The sequence below is a fragment of the Peromyscus eremicus genome, chromosome X (genome assembly GCF_949786415.1).
Source record: "Peromyscus eremicus chromosome X, PerEre_H2_v1, whole genome shotgun sequence".
Lineage (NCBI taxonomy): Eukaryota > Metazoa > Chordata > Mammalia > Rodentia > Cricetidae > Peromyscus > Peromyscus eremicus.
The window spans coordinates 88790186-88802484 of NC_081439.1; the positions used below are offsets into that span (position 1 = coordinate 88790186).

A 12299-nucleotide genomic window follows, 5' to 3' on the forward strand; every position below is an offset into this window, starting at 1 on the left:
TTTAAACTGAAAGTAATGACTGTTAACTTAGTATTTGCTCTTGTGCCCGTGTTTGTTATTGTAGGCCCAGGCTAAAATACTCGTTTTCAGTCTCCATCTTAGAAGTGCCAAGCCTTTGACTGGTGTTCAGTGGGCAGTTCTGTGAAGTTATGTTAAATAACATTTGTTTTCAAGTCTGAGTGCCTAGTTTTAAAAGTACTCTTACCTCACCTTGATGTTCACAAATGTCAGCTCTAGCAAACTGTTCTATTCCTATTATCTTCCTGATATGTGGTATAATTTTTCTCAAGAAGGAAGCCACTTAACATAGATTCCATACAAAATAAAATGTTTAGTGCTTGCTTTGGCAACACATACACTAAAATTGGAATGAAATAGAGAAGATTGGTTAGCATGGTCTTGGCGCAAGGATTATGTGAAGTATTCCATATCTTTCCATGATTGGAATATATGTAGTATGGAAAAAATATTTTCAATTAAAAAAGCTTAAATTTGGTAATGCCTAAGGACTTCCAGAGGACTAAAACATGTAGTGTACATTAGATGCTGGTATATAAAAATCAAGTGTATAATTCCCCACATTGCTGTATAATTAAAAATAATTGTTATTTCTTCAATGAATATTATATTATCATACATTGAATTATAATGTGTTCATTATAAAATAAAATGAAATCTAACAAAAATAAAATGTTTAAATGAATAGCAAGATTAGCACCCTGAAATACAGTCTATGCACATAAGCCAAGCTAGAAGAAAGGCCCAGATTCCATGCAAGCAAGGCAAGAAAGCAATGGAAGTTTTCCTTCTGTCGTAATCTGGTGAACTTATTATTCAGATTTACATTAAAGGAAGTGTTAGTAAGGATAACAGTACTCAAAATAGGATACAGTTTCTTGTCTGTAATTTACTGCACACATATTTAGAGTGTCACACTCTAAGTATTGATTTGTGCCTCTTTTGATAATTATTTGTTTCTAATACATAACCTCTTCTCTTTTTAGTTAAGAGCAACTGTATGCCTAACGTGTATAAGAATCAACATCAGTCTTTTGATTTCAGTTGGTGAAATTTTCATTCTTGTAGGGCTGCAGGGGGGAATGTTACTGACTGAAATTCTTAGAGTCAGCAAATTGTTGGGCCATGGACCTGATCTAGTCAAAGCCTTACACTTGGGAGTTTCATAAACCGAGATTCTGTTATACAAAGTGATTTGGTTAATGTTAGCAGACCTGTTTAGTAATTGGGCTGGAACTGAAAACCAGTCTCCAGGCAGAGTCAACTATCTTTTTTTTTTCCACTGTTGTCTGCTATTACACTGTTGTTTCCCCTCTGAAATGTGACTTAAAACTTAAATCTGGCCGGGCGGTGGTGGCGCACGCCTTTAATCCCAGCACTCGGGAGGCAGAGCCAGGCGGATCTCTGTGAGTTCGAGGCCAGCCTGGACTACCAAGTGAGTCCCAGGAAAGGTGCAAAGCTGCACAGAGAAACCCTGTCTCGAAAAACCAAACCAAACCAAACCAAACCAAAACAAACAAACAAACAAAAAAACAAAACCAAAAACAAAACCAAAAAAAACACACTTAAATCTGTGCTCCAACAACTACTCATTCCATAGGTCACGATACACAATTAGCAGCATCAGGAAAAGGACACAATTACTTAACATTCAGCTTCACAATGGCAAAAGATGGGGGTGGGTTGTAAGAAGAGTGGGAGATATGGAGAGGATGGAGCAATCACTGCCAAATATTTTCGGGTGTTAGGATCATAATAGGGCATTGGCCTTGAAAAATATTCCAGACAGAAATACCGGCATCCATATGTACTGCTGAGATAACAAAGGGACTGAGTAGAGTCAGCCTGTATCTACAGGACACTGGCTTCTTGAAAATAGCTGAAAACATGGGGTGATTGAGCAGGCATTTGGCAACATGCAGCTATAGTCCCCGTCTCCAGGGTTGGGTAAACACAAGTGTATTTTATAAAAAGATGCCTTAGCCTGTGACTAATCAGTAATTTTTGGAGAAAGAGTGGCTATATTTTTTGACAGTTTCCCTTTAATTTTTAGGAAATGTGCAGAAAAGTCTGCTTATAAATTAAGTGGAAACTATTTTTGCTCATTTTTGGATAGAGACTGGAAACATCTGAATCATTCCCAACTGTGTGGTTTGTTATGTTGTCTGGAACATCTAGGGCTTTGGAAAGGAGAAGGAGATGCTATGCGTGTGTGTGTGTGTGTGTGTGTGTGTGTGTGTGTGTGTGTGTTTGTGTGTACAAGAGAGGGGGTGAGGGAGGAAGGGAAGGTCGGGGAGAAACAGAGAGAGGCAGAGGCGGTGGGGGTAGGGGGACTTGGAGAATTTGCTTCATCCAGTGCTAAGTTTCATTCAACAGAAAAGAAGCCTGACTTTTAATGTCATATGTAATATTTTGTTTGAATTTAAAATTAGAAAGCGTTTATGATTATTCACTTGATTCCTTTCTAAGGAGACTAGAGAAAGCCAGGTAGCTGGTAAAGGCTGTGTGGGAGATGACCTAAGAACATTCCCCTGGTCCTGAGAGGAACAGAAAGTTCTGTCAGAAAAGGACAAGAATGATCATGTATACTCTGCATACACACTAACTCATGACACACACACACACACACACACACACACACACACACACACGCACACAAAGTTGACTTATGGTCAATAATTGACGCAATGTTTATTTTTATTTTTGACTCTGGGGCTTCACTTTTGGCCTTTTATAACTGCCTTTTATGTACAACCTCCTTGACGAGGATTAGTGACCTGTAATGCTGTTCAGCAAAAAGCAGGCACACCATTATGGTACAGAAGAAAGGTCAGAGTAATCAGAAGCTAGCTTCCTTTTTGAACATGTCCTCAAAATGGAGTTGAGGACTTGAGGGGTACTTATATAATGTTTTATGATTTTGTTTAGTCTGCCTGTAGGGTTGAGATTCAGGACACACAATCTTTAGAAGACTACCAGTGCTTTAATTAATTCAAACAGTACTCGTGGTCCTGACAGTTACACATACCTTACTTCATGATACATGCTATAATTTTATAAAACTGCTTCACATTTTAGAACTTCCATTCATAAACAGTTCCCATCTTATAAAAGATTGATATTATTATATTATCTAATGTTGGGTTTATATAGAGAGGCCAATTTCAGTGGCTCTCTCCTGCTGGTAGACTTCAACTTAATATTCTAAAATCTACTTTTTATCACTTGCTGCTGATTTACATTTTCCCCTCACAACTCTCAAATTTGCTAGCTTCGTCTACTCAGATAAGCTTCTTAATGGTGTACTAAACATCCACCCCCCTTTTTTTCTTACTACTTTTACCAGTGTTCTTCTGTTGGCCTGCTTAGGAACTCTGCTGGTTTTTTAGAGCTCAAGCCAAACTCCACAAGTCTGCTCCAACATACTACAGATACATCATAATTCCTTGAGGCCAGATGCAAAGTCTTTGTTTCTTCAGTATCTTCCTTAGTGTCCACCCAGCACATGTACATAATATCTCCTTAAGAAATTCAAATAAATTATGTCTTCATAATGACATGGGTTTTTCTGTTTGTTCTATTTTGGGTTGTATGTTTTTTTTTTGAGGCAAGGTTTTGTTATGTAACACAGGCTGACCTTGAATTCATGATCTTCCTGAATTTGCTTCCTGGGTGCTAGGATTATAGGCGAGAGCCACCATGCCATGGATTATAATTATTTTGTAGGACGTATACTAGTGCCCATAGCTTGATTTGGTTCTTATCTTAGTAGACACAAATCAGTCCTGCCATTAGGAATACCTTGGAAATCTGAAAGTGCCTTCTGTGAGCTACTGACAATTTTCAAACCCAGAGTGTGAGCAAAAGTATAGCATGTCCTTAATTTTAAGTGTCTATTCATTTTGATTACTGGATTTTCCAACTGCCTAACCCTATGGTGACATCTGTATAAATCAGATGTGATTATTATAATTCTCTTTGAGAGTGATGTCTTCACATTTCCATACCCACAGCCTGCCAAAAATATAGCTGATGAAAACCAGGGGGATAGAGGAATTTCCTGAAGGGGATAAACAAGCACATTTTCTTTTTCTCCTTTCATTTCCTCTAATTCATCACTACAAATAATTCTTAAATAAAGCTACATTTACATATCAAGAGTCTTGTTGTTACAATATATTACCTGGAATTAGAGTAAGCATCTTCCATAGGGAAGTAAAATACACACACACACACACACACACACACACACACACACACACACACACACGAGAATAGAGGTTGAGACAGAGCTAAAGATTCCCAGACAAAGAGAACGGAGATACAAGACTTGGAGACTGTTCAAAGGAAAGCTACAGGAAGAGTTAAAAGGTTGAAAAATAAGATATTCTAGAATCTTGTCACCTTGATTATTGTCCTTTTTCCTACTCAGACACTCTGTCATCCTCTTACCTATTCTCATTCCACCACCTTACCCCTGTCAATTGTCTGTGCACCCACTTGACACCCACTTCTATTGGCTAAGACAGATACCCTCACAGCTCTGTACCAGTGAGCATTTGATTATAGCTGAACCAATATGAGCATGAATATAAACATGAGAAGATACATATCTTTATGAGAGACTGGGTTGCGAAGAGGGTATATTTGCATAAATATGTATGCATCATCATCTGTGAGTGTGTGCATTCTTGCATGAATTGGTGACTGAGAATGGCTCTGTGGCATTGTACCAGTGTGTCTATAAATATGTGTCACTGTATGTGAAGCTGAGAGAATGTCTGTGATATCTACTGGTAAGTTGGGCAGGTGGGGATCATGAGTATAAGACACACTTTCTGTAGACACCTTAGGCAGATTCTCTAAAGAATCTATGACGCTGTATCAGTGTGTCTATAAATATGTGCCACTGTATGTGACTAGAGAGATTGTCTATGATATTTACTGGTAAGCTGGGCAGGTGGGAATCATGAGTATAAGACAAACTTTCTGTAGACACCTTAGGTGGATTCTCTAAAGAATGTATCCTAAGACGAGGGGTAACTCTAATAAATGAGCCAGACATCTATGCTCAATTAGAAAACTCTTCAGTAGAGACCAGGGTGGGTTATCATAGATGAAGGTAGAGGAAAAACTTGTTTCTATATCTTGCTCACTTGGGTCTAGAATCACAATAGCTAAATATAACAAGAAAAACAGCACTCAGTTTGATACATTTGCTACCAAACTTAAAGAAAAAAAGAAAAAACTGAGTTGGGATTTGTACTCTCTGAGGTGTGGTGATGATTGGAATGGATGTGTTTGTGGATAGGAAGGCTAATACCTGTCAAGGGGTTCTTTGGCTAGCCCTGTCTTCAGCCTTCAACTCAAGATCGTAAAGTTACTATTGCTTGTAAAGCTGGCTTCTCTCTTGTTTCTTAACTGTTCAAGACTTCTCCCCCATCATATGTGTGTGTAAATCCAGAACCAGGTGTGGTGTTGAATGCCTACAATCTTAGTACTTGGGAGGTAGAGGAAGGAGGATGAGGAGTTCAAGGTCATTCTTGGCTCATAGTGAGTTTGAATACACCCTAGACTACATGAGAATGTGTCTCCAAAAAAAAAAAAAACCCACAGAAAAACAAACAGGCAAGGGCATGTTAGCACATGCCTGTAATTTCAGCACTTGGGATGGGCAGGTGGGAGGGTCACTGAAAGTTTCAGGTCTGCCTGATCTATATAATGAGTATGGACCAGCCAGGACTACATAGCCAGATTGTTCTCAAAAATAAGAAAACAGAACATGATTCTAAAACAAAACAAGAAAATCAGGATAACTCTGCAAATGGCCTATGTGGGTGTTTGAGTAAGTGTATTTTAATTTCATCTCTACTAAAACTGCTTTCTAAGGCTCATCTGAATCCTTGTTTTTTCCTTCCAAGATTTCATCGATTTCTCTGCCTCTGCACTCATGTAGTATTAATGGGACCCTGTGCTGGAAGATATTTTCTGTTGTCCCTCTGCTTTACGAGCAAGTTTAGCAACTAGAAACTCCAATTATTTGTGCTCTCACCTTTCTGTTTTGAGATCGTTTTGTCCCAGGGCTTTTAGTCACCAGTGTCTGAGCTAAATCATTATTTTGAAGATACTTCCAAAGATGATGGATGATTCCGATTACTCTCGGGTTGATGAGAATCTTATCTGTTAACTATTGGACAAAGGAACCGATTACATAAACATAAAACATGTAAGGAGAGATTAAGGAAACAAGAATTACTGAAGTTAAAGGAGTGATGTTTGAAGATGAAACTATGGTAATGTCTCTTAAGTTCATGAACACTTGATGTAATGAGATCACACCTTTGTTCTTTGTCTCACCTGAAGATAGAAGAACCATTAACAAACTGTAGCATCAGGGATTTGGGATTGAGAATCCTTCATTCACTTAAGAGACAATGACCACTTACTTTGTTTATTGAAAATTTTGGGCATCGTGGCAGGAGCAGGAGTTACAAGAAATAAGGCATAGTCTTTGCTACAGTGGGGCTTTGAGCTTAGCAGGGAAGACAGACACAGTAATTGAAAAATCCAATTCAGTTTGATTGGTAGCACTATGGAAATTTGCATAGGATACTCCGAAGCCCAGAGTTTAGGTCAGGGAAAAGATGTCATCAGGTTCAGAACTGGCAATTGGAGAGGGATTTGTGATTAAAGAAGGGTCAAACTGGAAAGACCTGAAAGGGCTTGATGAGTGAATGACTACAGTGGTTTTAGATGGTGGGGAGAGTTAAAGAAGGATGTTTGAGTTGGGAATGTCTTAAAAAATGGAGGCACTGAAGACAAATAAAGGAGTTAGGAAGAGGCAACATGTAATTCAACATTCATTCATCAAATATTTGCTGACCACCTATTAGGTGCCAGGCACCAGAAAAGGTGTTGATGTTACAGTGATAAACACAGTTTAATCTCAGCCCTAGTGTACTGAGGAGAGACAGACAATTAAGAACACGGTTTTAAGACAGTGCAAGCATGAGAAGTTATGAGAGCCTCAGAGGGACAGTAGGCGAGACTTTGGGTAGATTTTGGACCTCCTTATTGGGGAGTGGGGGAAAAGTGAGGAAAATGAAGATGTTCTGGTTAAGAGAACAGCATGTGTTCAAACATCTTATGTTATAAGACTTGAAAGGGCAAGGATTCTAGAAGGAATTGAAATTCAAGTTTTTCCAGTGGCTGAGAAATCATGGCTAGAGGAGGAGATTTAATTGGCTTCAGAATGGAGGTACAGCCATGAAAAAGCAGGCTGGAGGGGGTCAAGGGTTGACTCTCACAGTACACTCCTGGTCAGAAATTATATATGAAGGAAAAACAGATGAAAGAGAAAGAAAAGATTGTAGCCAAAAGATTGGCAGTGATGGGGGACAGTGCAGGTAGAATGGGATTCTGAGGCTTCTACAAGAGTAGAGTTGGCTTTTACTCACTATTATGAGTGTTATCAAAATAAGTGCTGTATTTAGATTTTTAGAAAGTCTAAGTAAAATTTACCTATTTAGGCTAAATATTTAATTCTGGTATGCATCCAAAGAGGAAGGGAAGCATGCAGAATGATTCAAATAACATTCCTGGTCATGACAGAGTGGTGGTGTGTGAGTCTGTGCTCAGTGTTTGCAGAGACATCGGAATGAAAGTGGGGGGTGACAATGCATGTCACCTGGCTTGAGAGTCTGGCCATTTTCTAACAAACTTTAAGTAGAGTTGGCCCGTGTGATACACATCTAGTACATCATCTGCATCTCATTGTAGGATATAGCTTGTGTCTATACAACAGCAAATAAATGTTGGGGGAAAGAATAAACTCTGGCATAAGGGTGTGGGCTTCAGTTTGTCGACCAGATGGTGTGTTCTGTTGTTGAAAGGGCATATGTAATTGATATATAAAGTGACAGACTGAAGCAAAAGCGAAGTAAGTATTTCTAAGACAAACATTTGGGGGGTGGGGAGAAGAAAAAGGTAGAACATGACGTGAAAAACATATTAAGATTTTGGCTTCTGGTTTTTGGAAGAGCAGGTAATGTCCATGTATGGATAGGATGCAAAAAAAAAAAAAAAAAGGAAAGAAAAAAGAAAAGGAAAAAATGCTGAAGAATGGGCATCATAATACTGACTCAGATATTTGTTTTGCTTGTGGAGACAAGTTCTCACTCTGTTGGCTAGAACTCATGGATGATCTTCCTGCCTCAGCCTCTTGAGTTCTGTGATGATGGATTATTTTGTAAATTGGTTTCCTCCCACCACACTGAGGTTTGAACATAGGGCCTTATACATGTTAAGCAAGTGCTGTACCACTGAGTTATGTCCCTAGACCTCAGATGATTCTGATGCTGATGATTTTTGTCTGGTCCTTGTTCCTCATCTACCCCATGTTTCCTACTCCTTACCCTGATCTCTATTCACATCCTTTTCTTGCTTTCCACAACTCAATTATATGACATGGGGATCCATGGAAGTTGCTTTCATCTTTAATAGCTTAACTTTGGGGTTGATTTTTTTTCCTTTCTTGCTCCCAACCCCTGCCCCAACGTTCAATTCCCATATCAAAACCCCAAAGTTCTGATGTTGCCTAGGTTTCGACAACATTCTTCCTGTATATTTTGGAAAGCTAGATAGGATACAGGCCTTTGATGGCAATACTAGATGTCTTAACAGAACAAACAAAAAATCTGGACCCTTTTTCAGGTCTTATGACTGTATCAGGTAAGTGTGTATAAGTGCACACATGTGTGTGACTACATATGCCTCCATGGAATGGAGCATGGCAAATGGAGAGCAGGGCCCTTTAATGAAGAGCTGTTTTTTTTTTTTTAACATGTGACTAAATTTATTGAGGGAGTCAATAAGAAGGAAGAATGTTACCTTAAGTAACCTGTGTCTAAGGAAGTGAGAACTAAAAAAAAAAAAAAAAGCAGCGATTATTTAGGTGAGTCAGAGAGGGCATTTTGAAAAATGGGATGCTGTCTGAAAGAAGAGTGGCCTGTGCCTGGCCTCCTGGGTAGAAAATCATGTTCTTTAGGAAAGGGAACTACAGAGCACAAAGAGGCCAAGGCTATACAACACAAACGAAATGGAATTAGGGTGAAAATGGAATCAGTGTAGACTGCCAATTTAGCTAACACAGGCCGCTTACAATCTCAATTATGGAAGCCAGCCAAGTCTTCCCTTCTTCTTGCGTTGTTTAGACACATGTACAATTTTATGAGAGCTAGAATGTAGTCATTAGAAGGTGAAGAGGGTCTCAGAGTTTCATAAGCTAAAATGGCTTCTCACCCTCACAAAAAGGGAAATGCAGAAAGACTCAGAGGTAACCTCCTGCTGCAGGAAATGGGAACTTCATCCTGCTCTCTCTGCCAACCTCCTGTCTCTGTTTCCTCCCAGCAGATATCTCCATTCCAATCTCCCCTGCCACTTTGGCTCTCTTGATGTCATGGTTCAACTGTTTTGAGAAAGTTGTACTAACTGGGCTTGGACAGAGGGAACCTAGCCCAGTCATCAAATGGAATACATAGAAAGGAGCAAAACAAAGCGATTCTTCAAAACTGAATTACAATAACAAAGAGACATGTTTATTTTGACATGAAAAGATTCTGTGTCTGTGCATACACAAACACACACACAAATCAACTTTGTTTACTCAGACATGGTATAGACAAGATCATTACATGCCCAAATTAATCCAAGTCATTCAAACCTAGAGTGGTCCACAAATTTTAGTTCTAAATGATTTGTGAGTGCTGGGCATTTTGGAAAGGGTGAGGAGATAGACTGCATAATTGCTTCAGTTCACTGCTTCCCTTTGCATATGTTCATTATTGAGAATCAATTCCAGTTTGAAAGGAGGCTTTAATTCCTTACAAATGAATAGGAAGTAAGTAAATGTTCACTGTTTTCCCCCAAATTACGTCTCATAATGTAAGAAAACAGTGGCAAAAAGCCATCAACAGATGGTGTTTTCATTAGCCAAAGATTTATTTTTCAAAGCGTTTTTCATATTAATGAAGCAAGGTTGAAATTAGAGTCATCTTGTCAGTTCTAGAACTGTGTTGTTAAAATGGACTGGCATTCTGCAAATTGCTAGGGGGCCAGAGCAAACTAACCATTTGCCATCATTTCGTAATGGTAACCCAAGGCCTGTAGTCTAACCAGACCCTAAATTATGTGTTCAGTCCTAATTTTTGTTTTCCGTAGCTTTATACAAGCCACGACTCTCAGTTCAGGGCCATAAATGAGGAGCGCACAGCAGGGATCTTAGTCCTGTTCTGCAGTATGAATTATTTATGATATATCAATTTGAAGGCCAGCGTTACAACAGGTCTCATGTACTTGTTAAAAAAAAAATTCTCCCAGTGGAATCACATGGAAACACATTTCGGTGAGAAACACAGAATTTTAAATCGTTTTTCTTCTCTGGGTTTATCAGTCAATGGACAATTTATCAAATAGGTCGATATAATGATTTTTGATACTCAGGATTTCCATTGATCTGGGAATGCAGACTACTCTTCAGGAGGAAATTTTTGACTCATTGGCTCCATTAGTAATTTTCCCCTCTCTAATTTACACTAGACCCTTTGATCAAACTGAGATCTATTCTGTTCACTTTATGGTCAAACTTTTGGAGAGGAGTCTAGGCTTGCCACCTTCTGATGAACTCTATCCCTGTACGCTTTAGTGTCTACTTCCAAAACCCTACTGAAACTCCTTTTACAAAGGTTACTTGTGACCTATGATTACCCAATCTAGCCCACCCCTCACCTTTAAAAAAATAAATTTTCACATTTCTCTTGGTCTTTGCATATTTGACAGTGATGAATCTTTTCCTGAAACATGTTTCTCCTGATTATCCTCTGAGTTTGGCCCAGACCCGCATTTGCAACTGCCTTGAATGTTACAGTATCTTTACAACCAGTGTCCCTGCCTCCCAGGCTTTCCTGTTTTGCTCTGTTCCCCATATTGCTGCTAGGCTAATATCCTAAATGTGCCATGATTATGTCATTTCCTTATTCAACAGCCCTTGGTAAACCCCAATACGAAAACAAATAGGTACAAAACCATTTGTACATTCAGGACTCTCAAAACAGGGCTTTTTTTCCCCAGGTGGGTTCTCATTAGGAAGCATTGGTTGGCCTGGAACTTGCTCTATAGCCCTGACTAGCCTAGAACACACAGAAATTAGATTTGCATGTCTTTGTTTCCCAAGTGCTTGGATTAATGGTGTGTACAACCACACCCAGCAAAACAGGGCTTTGATCTCCATTTTCATCCTTATAATCTGTGTTCTAGTCAAACTAAACTCTTGATTGATCCCTGAATAGGAACAATATTTGTTTTTTTTTTTTCTTGAGAAAAGGAGCTTACTATGTTGTTCAGTACAAAGTAACTAAACAACAGTTCAAACTCCTAGGCTCAAGTCGTCTTCCTGCCTCAGCTGTCCCAGTAGCTGGCACTATGGGTGTGTGCCACCACTCTTGGCTGCTTTATTTTTATTTTTGCTCATCTTATTCCTCGTGCCTGGAATACCCTGCCTTCCACCATCCCTGTCTGTTAAATCTGTTAAATTCCTGCTTATCCTTCAAGATCTGTTACTGCACCCTGAGCACACGAGATACTCATATGTTTTTGTTATGGCAAATCTCTGAACTGTCATTTCTTCTTTTTCCCTTTGGCATCTATTTAGTTTAGTGATTATGCCTAATTCAGTGATTGCTGCCCTTCCCTTGTCCTTTCCCCCCAATCCTTTCTACTGAGAACAAAGATTTAGATGATAGCAGAATTAAAGAAAGCTGAGAGAAACACCTCCAGAAATAAATGAAATAAAGCAGAGGTGGCATGGGCTACTTCCATGGAACTGAAGCTAGGGAAACCAAGAAAGATCTGCGTACTAGTGACTTTTCTGTTGCTATGATAAAATACCGAGACCCAAACCAATGAATACAAGAAAGAGTTTCTTTTGGTTTAAGGTTCCACAGGGATAAGAGTCCATCACCGTGGGGGAACCATGGCAGCAAGAGCAGGCATGAGGACAGGACTAGGAAGCTGAGATATCACTCCTTCATCTGTTAGCAAGAAGCAAAGAAAGTGAACTGAAAATGGGGCAAGGCTATGGATTTTCAAAGCCCACTTCTTCCAGCAAGGCTATCACCTCAATAAACAGTGCCAAAGTGTTCAAATACTCGAGTGTATGGAAAATATTTCACATTTCAACTATCAAAGTAAGACATGAAGGGAGCCAGGCAGTGGTGGCGCACACC

The 12299-nt window shown here is 39.2% G+C and overlaps 1 protein-coding gene and 1 pseudogene across 1 annotated transcript in view; both read left to right on the forward strand.

The window, feature by feature from the left end:
- Mid2 (midline 2) overlaps positions 1-12299 on the forward strand; it is a 110650-nt gene that overhangs the window by 14412 nt on the left and 83939 nt on the right. The window lies entirely within an intron of this gene.
- On the forward strand, positions 335-435 carry LOC131900271 (U6 spliceosomal RNA; annotated as a pseudogene).